Genomic DNA, 12,110 nt, shown 5'->3' with positions numbered 1-12,110 from the left:
TTTTTTTTAATTAAAGATATTCTTATTTTTAACAGCAATCCACAAAAACACATAACTAGATTTAGCTCGAGAATTTAACTGGCTAACTATAACTGGCTTAAGAAATTAAGAAATAATTTCACGTGAAAATCCTTGACAAGGAATAATATTATATTATAAACACGTTACAAATGTGTTATAAATGTGTAACACAGATCACTTGCAATAAACATGTCAAACCTTTCCTTCGTAGCTTTCTTACCAAATTTGACTTTAAGGGTTTGACACAAGCTCCTATGGAAGTCCATTTTCTAAAATGTCACAGCTCTAAATCTTTTGGATTTGTGAGTTTTGTGCATGCAATTCTTCTTATTTTTTGCAATTGTGAGTTTATGTCTCACAATTTTGAGTGTGTAAAATGGAATTGTGAGCTGTAAACTTTTTTTATCTAAGAAGCATTGTTTCGAAATAGCCAGTTGCTACAAAAAATTTGTAACAATGTTAAGTTTGGTGAATCAGCGATTTTTTTATGATCTCATTCATATGATTTTATGCAATATTTTCACACACCACTGATGGTTAGGTTTAGGGACAGACCTTCATGCTCGCTTTTTTTCCTAAAAATCAAACATTATCGCGAAATGCAAATTCGTTGTGCACTTTGTACAAATGTTGCGTTTTTTGATACTTGTGAGTTTGAATTGAACTGTTCTCCACATACTTATCTTTCGGGTTTTATACGAGTGAAGTTCAGCGCTTGCTCTTTTGAAGTTTGGATAAGCAGGGACGGCGTGTCATGGACGTGGAGCTCAGACACATGTAAACAGGTGATTAGCATCGCGGGAAACAAACAGAGATGAACTTGATGTGTGGATTCTGATCGGTAGATTGCTGGCATGTGGGGCCAATTGGTGAACAAAAGGCCAAGTTGGGCTGTGAAGCAGATGATTGCTGACAGATGGAGCCCGAGCAGGAGAAGAAAGCAATCAGGTGGAAGCAGTGATATGGTTGCCATCAGGCGGATGTGAGAGCGGCATGATGTCAGAATGAGTCAGCGCCCCCCCAGACGGACTGATGTCAGCGTCCTGCAATGGTGGGTTGCCACTACCTCAGCCAATTACAAAGAGCTGGAGAACAGTGAACCGATGACAAGAATTGGTAAACAGAGCTAATTCGGCACTACCTATTAGCACCCAACAACCAAGAATACTGTGCAGTGACTATGGGTATGTCTGGATCATATCTCGACCCAAAATCTACAAAATAAGAAATCAGGGTTTTTTTTATAAATAAAATTAAAATGCTTTAAAATGATTTTAGGAGATTTCCTTTGGTTCAGCAAAACGGATCAAATCAGCGTAAAAGAAAGTTGAAATGGCATGGCTGCGTCAATAAAAGCCTTTTGATATTAGTTTTGCATTTGTTAACACTATCAGGTAGGTTTAGGGTTGGATTTGGTGCAGGATATATTTCCAACATGATAGAGCATTAACTTTTAATGACAGTCCCTGAATATTGTAATTCTTAACCGCTGCCATATGTAACTGAAGCAACATAATAAAAACACAGCAACACTTACCTATGTCAATGTATTAAAAATATGCGAGGGTTCACAAACTAAACCTATGCTTTAGAGCCACTCAGTCTGACTGGGGAAGAATCCTTTCAGAAGCAGCAAAGAGTCTATTTTTGCTGTAGTAAAATAGCATGTAAAAAAAAAAGAAACGAATAATATATATAAATACATGGCTGGGGCATTAGAAAAGATTTACATAATATATATTCAGTATAGCATATGCAACAAGCCCTCTGTTGCATGGCAAAAGGTATATTTCTTATATTTCTTGCTGTCACATTTCGCTGAAGATGAAGAAACGAGGATACTCTTGAAAAATACATTTTTTTAAATAACAAATAACAAACACACAAGATCAAACACAGAATGACAATTACAACACCGGACAAACACCAGGTGAAAACACAGGACCTAAAAACAGGGAACATAAATGACTCGAAATCTTTGCATGTGTGTGTTGGATTTTTGGTCATATTCCTAATGACACATACACAGGTGTCACCAATCACATGTTCACCTGAAGGACATCACACGCAATATATAAACTGTCAGATCCTGATCTAGTCGCAGATTATTGTCTACATTTATTGCTCTCCTAGTGGTCCTTTACGGAGCCTAAGAGTTTCTAGTCTCAGTGTCTAGCTTTAGTCTTAGTGAAGTCCCATTGTGTTTTCTGTTTTCCTAGTTCCTGATTCTTGTCTACGTATCTTGGATTTACCCTTTAACTTGCTGTTTCGGACTGTATTTACCCCTCATTTGCAATATTGCTCACGTTTACGGATCTCCTTTCTTGTCAAGCACTCTGGATAATGTTCGCTATCATCTGACTCATCTGAAGTTTTTATGTTTTTTTGCCTGTGCCATACCAGTTTGCTATTATTCGACCCTGTCCGTGTCTTTGACCAACATATTTCACGTCTCGTCGGCTACGTAACCTAAAGAGAACAAACAAATGACAAATTCTTGATTTTACTGCATTTTACAAAATGTCCCAACCTCTCTGGAATAGGGGCTGAAGTACCTTTTCTCTGTGAATTGTCATTGCTGTAATGTTTCTGTAAAGGTGAACTATTTGTTTTAGTTTTTTGACTTTTCAGCTTTTAAAGCTCATTTTATCCCATGTGTTGACAACATCTCACCCCCTACTGATACAATTACTTTGCTACACATCTACACATCAAACCAAATCGCTCTGAAATGAAGCTTCTTCAAGGCCCAATTGAACACCTGGGATGTCATTGAAAAGGGTCGCAGTGAGCACTTCATCAGGACAGCTGTAATGGTTTTACCACTTTGCTTTATTCCAGCAGTAACCATAACAGAGGCGGGAGACATACAGCGGGCAATTGCTGTAAAGTTACCAGGATAAGCCAGAGACCTCCCATCATTAAGGGTGATGATGGACCCAAGAGGGACATCAACACAGTTTCCCTCCAAATCTTTGCTAGGACTCAACATCGATCTTATCCGTTTAGACAGGGCCACCTAGATTTAGGCAAAATTGTGGTCACAGTCCACATGAAGGTCACCATCCACTTTATTTGAACGGAAAAAGCCAGTTTTTCTATAGTTGCATTAAAAAATGTCATGGGAAATGGGCTTACATTGCTCTATTTAGAATGTTCAGATAATTTTTTATGAGCTATTTTGAGTTTTCTGCTGCCCGAAGATTTGATCAATCGGGTCCATGTCAAGTGGTGAGATGACGGTTTTAATATTATAAATGTTCATTCAGATTAATGCAATAGCACGATATCGCAGCTGTCGCTAGACATTTTCCGCAATGGACTGCACTTTTTGTCAGTTTTGTAGTCTAACGAAGACGAAAGTGAATTCCACAGTTCTGGAATATGCTGCTGGTGCTCGTGTTAGCCTGTAACTGAGCAACCTAAAGGAAACAGGCAAAGCTCATTAGCAAAAACAGGCAGACAGCTATATAACATTCCTGCCTCTAAATCCATGTTTCATCCGTCATTCTCTTGGTTTGGTTTGAAAAGATGGCAGAATTTGGTTTCAATCGAACATTAATGAGGTGCCTCTAAAAATAGCAGTCAAAATCATTTTTAAAAAAGTTGGAGAGGCAAAAAAAAAAATGTTTAGAGCACATAAGTAGACAAGTGTTCAGAGTGAATTACTATTATTAATTTTTTTTAATAATTCTGATAATTTAAATAATTTTCCCTATTTGACTAAAAGACACCTTTTCATGAGTACAATATTCAAGATTTAAGAAGGCAATGAAAGAGACCTCAGTACAAGCAGTGCTTTGTCCATTGCTACACTATTTACAATGAAAATTTCTGTGGACAAAATTTTGATGTCTCGAAGCCTAATTCAACATTTATGCACAGGAGTAAAAAACCACGTTGTTGACATATGATTACATTTTTTTAATGTGTGATATTATCCCAAGATCATTAATATCTAAAATCAGTTAAAGTGGACCAAGGACCAACCTTTGTGGTACACCTTTCAAAAGTCAAAATAAGTAACCTCTCTTTCTTTTTTTGATGTATGTAGGATTTTTCTGGCAAAACTATATATATTTAAATATATTATAGGGCAGGGAAATACATTTCTTGCAATAGCCTATTTAAATGCATGCAAATGCCTTTTTGAACCAATATATATATATATATAAAACAGCAAAGAGTTGACAAAATCAGAGTAAGTCGCTCTCAGAAAAGACAATGCTTGGGTTACCCAGTTTTGCATACCTTTAATCTGTGTATTTTAAGCCAATGAGCACTCAGCATTCACCACGCCACAGCTTTTGATCTTGAGAGGAAAGGAAATGTTAACCCGGACATTTTTTGACAAGAAAAACACAGGCCTTTCCAAATGTTTACAACTTATTTCTCATGTAGTAAAGAGCAGAAAAGGTGGAAAAATGGGCTAATATTTCAATGAAAGTTGAAATCAGCTGGGTTTATTTTGAAGTAGTTCACTATTTTGGTAGTAATTTGCGCCGTTCGTTTCATAATGTTAGTTTTGGAGGGCTCATTGTGAGAGCGCAGGACTCTGCTAGATTAGCCATCTGCGCAGTGTAAACACAGACCTCTTCTGTTCTAAGAAAAGAACTACAGCAATGAGGTTGACGCTATCGCGCTCACAACTATCGTGCTAAATATTGTACGATTTAACTGCCTGTGGAGGGATTCATTCATGTAAAAAAGGCCTACAAGTCCTTGCATCATAACGATAAAGGTCACACCTTTGAATAAGGCTGTGTTTGTGTTAAAATCCAAGCTTGATAGTCATGTTGTGGGAGTTAGGCTTGGGTGTGTGCTGTTTGAGAAAACCTGTGAGGGTTTTTCCCCCTCTGAACATGCTGCGTTTATTGACGCAACTTTTTAGGTGGTCCGGTGGAAAGTGGAGAGCCTCTGCACGCTTGGGGTCTGCACAATGTTGTACTTTTCCCCACTGCTAAAGGCTAATGTTATTTTTCTCTCCTTTCGCTGCCTGTTCTGACCAGGTTTCATGCAGTCTTAATGAGACATCAAAGTCAAATCAGCCTAGCTGTGATTTTCGCGTCTCTGAAGCCGCTAGCATTTCATTGAGGTCGTATCGCACGTATTGCTTACAAGCGGGAAACATCAGCGTGAATGAGAGAGTTTAATAGGACAGTCTATGATGGATTTATTATCCCCATTATGAAGGAGAGCCATGTTAAAAAAGAAATAAATTGGTTTTCTTGTGACTATTATGAGATTTTGACTGCATTAAAAATAGCGTAATATCTAAAGGAGAGCAATAATAGCAGCCATTTTGCACGGCCGTTCCAAACTGAAGTGCTCAACGCCGCTTCAAAGGGCCTATTTCAAGGAACAAACCTTCTCGAATGGGCAGCTCTGCATTTCTTTGCTACAAAAAAGAAATAGAATGGTCCCATATGAACCCCTACATGCACCTACATGTCAAATATAGCTTTCTTTAGAGTACAAGTAGACTGTCTGATTATCACTCTTTATTGTGATGATCTATCAACAGACATTCAACTGACTATAGGTAGCTTTTCAAGAGCAAGTCAGTTTATTTTAATCCTTACCCTACCGGCCTACTAATACTCTACTAACACTCTCTATCAACTATCAAACTGTCAGATGTATTACTTGACTCCATATAAATAATCCAATAAAAATAATTTATTAAGAAATACTTCATGCAAAAATTATGCACGTATAATATGGTAATAAAAGTGGTCCAAAGACCGACCCCTGTGGTACACCTTCCAAAAGTCAATTTTTTTTTATTTATTAATTAATTTCTTTCTTTCTATATTTTACAATTATGTATACATTATGGGGCAGGAATGTGAATGTATTTTCTTGAACTGAAATATATGGATGGAAGTATATTTTCAAAAATATCTCAAAAATAACAAATGCTGTCTGATTTTAATGCTGTTACACCTGAAACATCTAGTTAGTGCCTCTCTATCACACCTGTATAAATATCTGGCCTGGTGATTTTTGGACCTACTTTTGGAGTTGACAAAATCATAGTCACTCTTAGAAAAAACAATGCTTGGGTTACCCAGGCTTGCATGCCTTTAATCTGTGTATTTTAAGGCAATGAGCACAAATATTTTCATCCCAGAAGGCATTTTAAACATAGAAATATCTGAGAGAAAGTTAATGCAAGCTATTTTGAATGTTATTTTAGAACTCCACCAAGTGTCCTAAGAATCTTGATTAAACTAATAGCCTGCTAGATTGACTATTTATGCAAGACATTATGCAACACTTCGGGGCTCAGGGAAGTGTGTAAAGTTCATGAAGTGTGAATGACCCACGATCTCTTCTGAATGGAACACAATGTCCAAGCCTTCCCATTTATGAGATAAAAGACTAGTGATCCACATGTGGCCAAATCAGGGCCTACGCTAGTAGCAGCCAATCAAAGAGATAAGACAAAACCAATAAGAAAAGCGCTGCCAAAAGGGTCATAACTCTCTCATGCAACACGATATGTGGCGTCTGACTGTAAAATCTTTTCATTTCCTTCCCCCATTCAGAGCGCTTTGAAGTCAACATTATAAAGCAGTACGGGAAGTGCTGGACTGGAACATTTAAGCCCTTTTGATGCCAATACTTCCAATACGGTGCTTTGCGTCTTATGTAATTACTTATTGTATCAATGTCTTCTCTTTTGGAGTGCACTGAAATTGCTGTCTACTTAGGGAGCTCAGCAGATTTTGGAACATAGCCAGCGTTTGTCATACACTGGCTGTTAGGTCCTTCATAATGGATCAAGGCTCCAATTATACAAGTTGCAGCATATAAACAGGAGACGTGTTTTTACATAATTATTTTGTAATAGTTCGTGCCATCGTAATGTTTTAAATTAATGACTGTGTGCGTAAGTGGCACAACCCATTGACATAATCCACAATCTATTCACACTTATACAATCACACCGATACGTCCAGACAGGATAGTGCTGAGATGTGTGTCAGTATTACAAAGAACAAAACCCATGGGCGGCACTAAAGCGGCATCATCTTTATTGGGGATAAATTGTCTGTGTACGCAAAGCCATTCATTCAATAGCTCTCTCACATCTAATCTTTATTATTGTCTTGGGAAGCTCTTAACTACTGCATTAGAGTTTTTGCTCTTTTATATTTTTCACTTACTTACATGCATTACACATTCTTTATTCAGTTATTTAGTTAATGACTTTACAACAACACAGTCAGTTAGAGATTTTTTTAGAATAAAGGATTAACCTATATATATATATATATATATATATATATATATATATATATATATATATATATATATATATAGATAGATAGATAGATAGATAGATAGATATAGTAATGCATTACATTCTAGAAAAGTAATGCAATGTTAGTTTTTTATGTAGTTACACAATATTCCTAGAATTTTTATAGAAAAATGCAATATTGTAATTCATTACTTTCTATAAAAGCAACTAAGTAATGCAATTAGTTACATTTTTAGGGAGTAACGCGATATAGTAATGCATTACGTTTTGTAAAAAGTAACTAAGAAATTAAATTAGTTACTTTTTATGGAGTAACACAATATTTAGTTAAAATGTATGACATAAGGCAATATTGTAATTCATTGCATTCTTTAAAAAGTAACTAAGTAATGCAATTATTTAATTTTTGGGTAGTAACGCAATATTGAATTACTTTTTCCTCAACACGGTTTAATCCTTCAAATCCTGTGTTGTTACACCTAAATTTGCCCGTATTTAGTGTTTTATGTTATTTTTTTATTTCGTTTTTCTAATTTTCTTATTTCTTGTTTTCACTACATATCTTAGTTCTGATCACACTGGTGGCAGTAGCTCCAAAAAAAAAAAAAAAAAAAAACTGATTAGACTAGCCCCATTCTGACAAGATCCCTGATCAAAGTCAGCAGCCTACGTGACGCAGCTGATGGTTTTAATTGAGGTCAGACCAAGTACACGCCGATTTGTCTCTCCAAGCTGCAGGTGGATAGCTCTAGGTGGCCATTTTGAAGGCGACATGACAAGCTGTCAGAGCACAATGGTATCAAGACCACAGCCGACCAGTTCGGCGAGTACTGATATTCAGCACTCTCAGCCATTCCCGCAAGATCAGATATAGCTCCAAAACAAACTGACATGAAAAAAAAAAAACAAAACCAAAAAAACGGGAAAGCTTGTCTCAAGTTCTAAGGAAATAATGGAGCTGAGCAATGGAGGGATGCGTAAACAAACTGGCAGCAAATGGATGTATCCACTAACACTGTGTGGGAATTTCACTGGAAAGAACTAATAAGCAAGGACATTACAAACAAAGACAAACAAAGGCCAGGATCTGCTCAGGTTTCGGAGCTCTCACTGGGAATGTTCTTCGGAGAACAGGTGCTCAAAGGAAGCTTTAATCTTCTATCAAACCTTTCCAAATAAACTGTCCCACTCAATAGAAGCTGTTAATATGATGTTACAGTGATGTAAGCGGTTTATTCTGTATGCCAGATCAGCATAATAGGCTCTGAGACATGGGACAATAACCTGGCATGCCAACGAATGCCCTCTTTGAAATGTACCAGAGACGATCACTTCAATTTCTTATTACGTGAAAAATTATTTGTGACAAATGATTTTCTCCTTGCTTTTATGTATCGTTTAGAAAAGTGTACACTTTGAAACCAGTTTTCGGGTCATGTGAATGACAAAGACGCATAAGCATGTTCGATTTTTAGTTAGAAATAAAACATGCTGTGTAAACACCTGCTTATTTTATTTAAATTTATGATTTATGTCCACTCCAGATTATATAAAGAACAAAAATATGCTCGTCACTCCGACGCCAGATGTCTGCTGCTGTATGTATGTATGTACGTATATTTATTTATTCCTTTATATTATAAACTTACAAAGGAACATAAATATCTTTGTCAGTCAGATGCCAGATGTGTGTAAAAAAATGAATAAATAAATAAATACAATATTATATATTAGGTCACATTTCCAGCCATATCAAAGCAAAGAAAAATAAAAAATAATAATGAAAACATTTTTTACAACTACAAAACATTTTTTATATATTCCTTATATATCTTGGCTAGTTTTTATAGTAATACTTCATGTCAATAATTCATTTCCTCTTTCATGTTTTCATTTTGACATAACACAATTATGTCCTTCTGTGGCACTGCTATTCTAATACCCCAGTTCCTGCGAAATAAGATTTTTTTGCCAGATGTGGTTTTATTCGGGTTTATGTTTCAGTGCGTAACTTTTCTATAAGCTCTTATTAAACTAGAGCATGTTTTCAGAATTTACCTGTTCAGCCTAGTCTTAGCAGCATGAAAAACCGAAGGGTTTAAAAACAAAAGGTTGGCATGAGCCCAGCTGAACCTCAGCATTTGATCATGTTGATTTTTAGGGAGGACCTGCTAATAAAGCATAAAACGTGCTTGTGCAATAATATTGCCATTGTCACTTTCAATTGCTTTATTTCACTGACTTTTTTCCTTCTTCTTCTTCTTCTTATGAGCACAAAATACAGCTAGCGTAAGACCTGTGCTGTAACTATGAACTGAAGATTTTTAAAAAGAATAGTTTACCCTCAGGCCATTCAAGATGGCTATGTTTCTTCATCAGATTTGAAGAAATGTAGTATTGCGTCACTTACTTAACAATAGATGTGAATGGGTGCCGTCAGAATGAGAGTCCAAACGGCTGATGATAATAATCCTCAAGTAATCTACACCACATATTTAACATATTGAGAAGAAAATAGCTGTGTTTGATCTGTGCAGATTTCTCTACAGAGAACCTTTTTCGCTGGAGAAAGCATTATTTTGGACGACTTGTTTAGAGTAAATGCCTAATGTCGGATTTGTTTCTTACAAACACACGACTTTCAGTTTCTCAAGGCACTAACTGATGGACTGAAGTGGTGTGGATTACTTGTTGATTACTGTGGTGTTTTTCTCAACAGTTCGGACCCTCGTTCTGACGGCACCCATTCACATCCATTGCTGAACAAGTGTTCAAAATTTCTCCAAACCTGATGAAGAAACATCATCTACATCATCAACATTCAACAGCTTCAACATTTATCAGAATATCTCATTGTGTGTTAAATAAAATTGTTCGTTTTCGAGTGAACTACCAATTTCTTAGCCTTCAAATAGAAAATACACAACCATTGTGCTACAATATTTCATTTACCAATATTGATTTTGCCTTGCTGTAAATAGGTCCATAAGAGCAGCCATGTAGACGCATTAATGCCATTGTAATCTTTGAGATTAGACAGGCTTTAATAAACGCATCACTTTCCGATAAAACATTAGCAATTACAATTAAGTTTCTCATTTCCCACGCAGCTGAGACAGAGCGCTCGCTTGACAAGAAGCAGCCCGTCCAGGAGCGCTAACCCCAGAGAAACTGTGATTATGACGCATATGAAGCTTTGTGTTTGTATGTTTTGGTTCTTTATTCGTACGGTGTGAGGTCTTTGAAACGTTCTTTTTCGTCAGGCATGTTTTAAGTCCACTTGTTTTAGCGACGACTTAAAACGCCAAGCTCAATTTTTCTCCGAACGAAGCAACCTAAAGCATGCAACGACTGAGCAAATAAACACCCTCAGCAAATATAGCGAAATGCAATTGTATTTAGTTTTAAAAGTCACGCCAGTGACTGCTACTCTGCGCTTGATTGGAAAAGCGTTCCTCGTATAGAGAAGACAGATCTTTTTAGCATTTTTTTTCGCACAGAGAAACGGTGAAAAACGTTGTGGAATAAGCTCTTAAAAGGGAACCAGAAAATGATGTATTCTATGTAGTGATATTTTAACAAAAACAAGTATTTAATAGCTAATAATAACAATATTAATAATAACATTACTGATAACAAGGCATCAGGCCTTGGTTTCAAGCTTTGTTTTAAAGCTGATGAGAAAATAATAATACTTCTACATCTGAGACTACAACTGGGATGTAATTACAAAATACATACATATACATATTGTGTGAATTTGCACAAAATTATGACCTTGTTACCTCATTTTTCTCAACATCAGTTTATTTCTCTCAATTGTGACTTTAAATCTCACGATTCTGAGGGACACTATATGTGTCTATATGATGTCAAACTTTATCTCACATTTTTCAGTTTCAGTTTTGACTAGTTGTAGAAAGTACAAAGCACAGCTTTGAATTACAATTGTCTAACAAGTGATAAATAGATATATAATACAGGATATATGGAATATCTATTTTAATTCGCATGGAAGGCATAAGGATCTTGGCGCAGCGTATTAACTCGCTTTTGTTTTGTTTTGGGCTTTTTGTCGCTGTGGCTGACTAACGCTGCAAATGAGACACAAATTATCCTGCTGCTGTGTGACAGCGTTCAGTTACTGAGTTCATCCACGCGAGTCACTGTTGATTTAATGACAAAGGAGTTCACGTTGAGTGTATTAATCAGAACTGCCCTATGATGTGATGTGCTTCATTCTCCCAGAGTTTCCAGGATGCCTAACCACCTCCTGTACATTTTTATCAACTTCCTGACCTCAAATCCTTTGCAAACTTCCTCTCATGAGCAACTGAGGATCAGCACTTAGGGGAAAAGGCCCAGCATTACGCCCTGGATCTGTCTGACCCACAAAAACCCGAGACACGGTAAGATCCCTGACTTAACACGCGCTAGGTACACTTCATCCGACTGAAACGCCACACCTGAATTAAATTATCCAAGACTTTAGTAAATAGCCATCTGATATCCATTTTCCTATGATGCCTATGCTGTCTCTGTTCCATTTCCACAAAAAAAAATAAAATAAAAATACCAAGGGGTCAAAGAGCAGGATAATGTGGTCATTACGTAAAATTTTAATGAAATTAAATTTCATTGAAATATAATTTAGTTACAAATTATATATGCACCGCAATATACTATTTGTTTTTATTTAGAATTTATGTATTACATTAAACTTTGTGGATTTTCTTTTCTTTATTCACAAATATTAAATCATGTTTGACATACCATCAAAAATCTAATGCACTTAATTAAATTTGATTCACATTTACAT

This window comes from Puntigrus tetrazona, unplaced genomic scaffold (genome assembly GCF_018831695.1).
Source record: "Puntigrus tetrazona isolate hp1 unplaced genomic scaffold, ASM1883169v1 S000000472, whole genome shotgun sequence".
Lineage (NCBI taxonomy): Eukaryota > Metazoa > Chordata > Actinopteri > Cypriniformes > Cyprinidae > Puntigrus > Puntigrus tetrazona.
The sequence above is the reverse complement of the archived record's forward strand: the minus strand, read 5'-3'. Positions refer to the sequence as shown.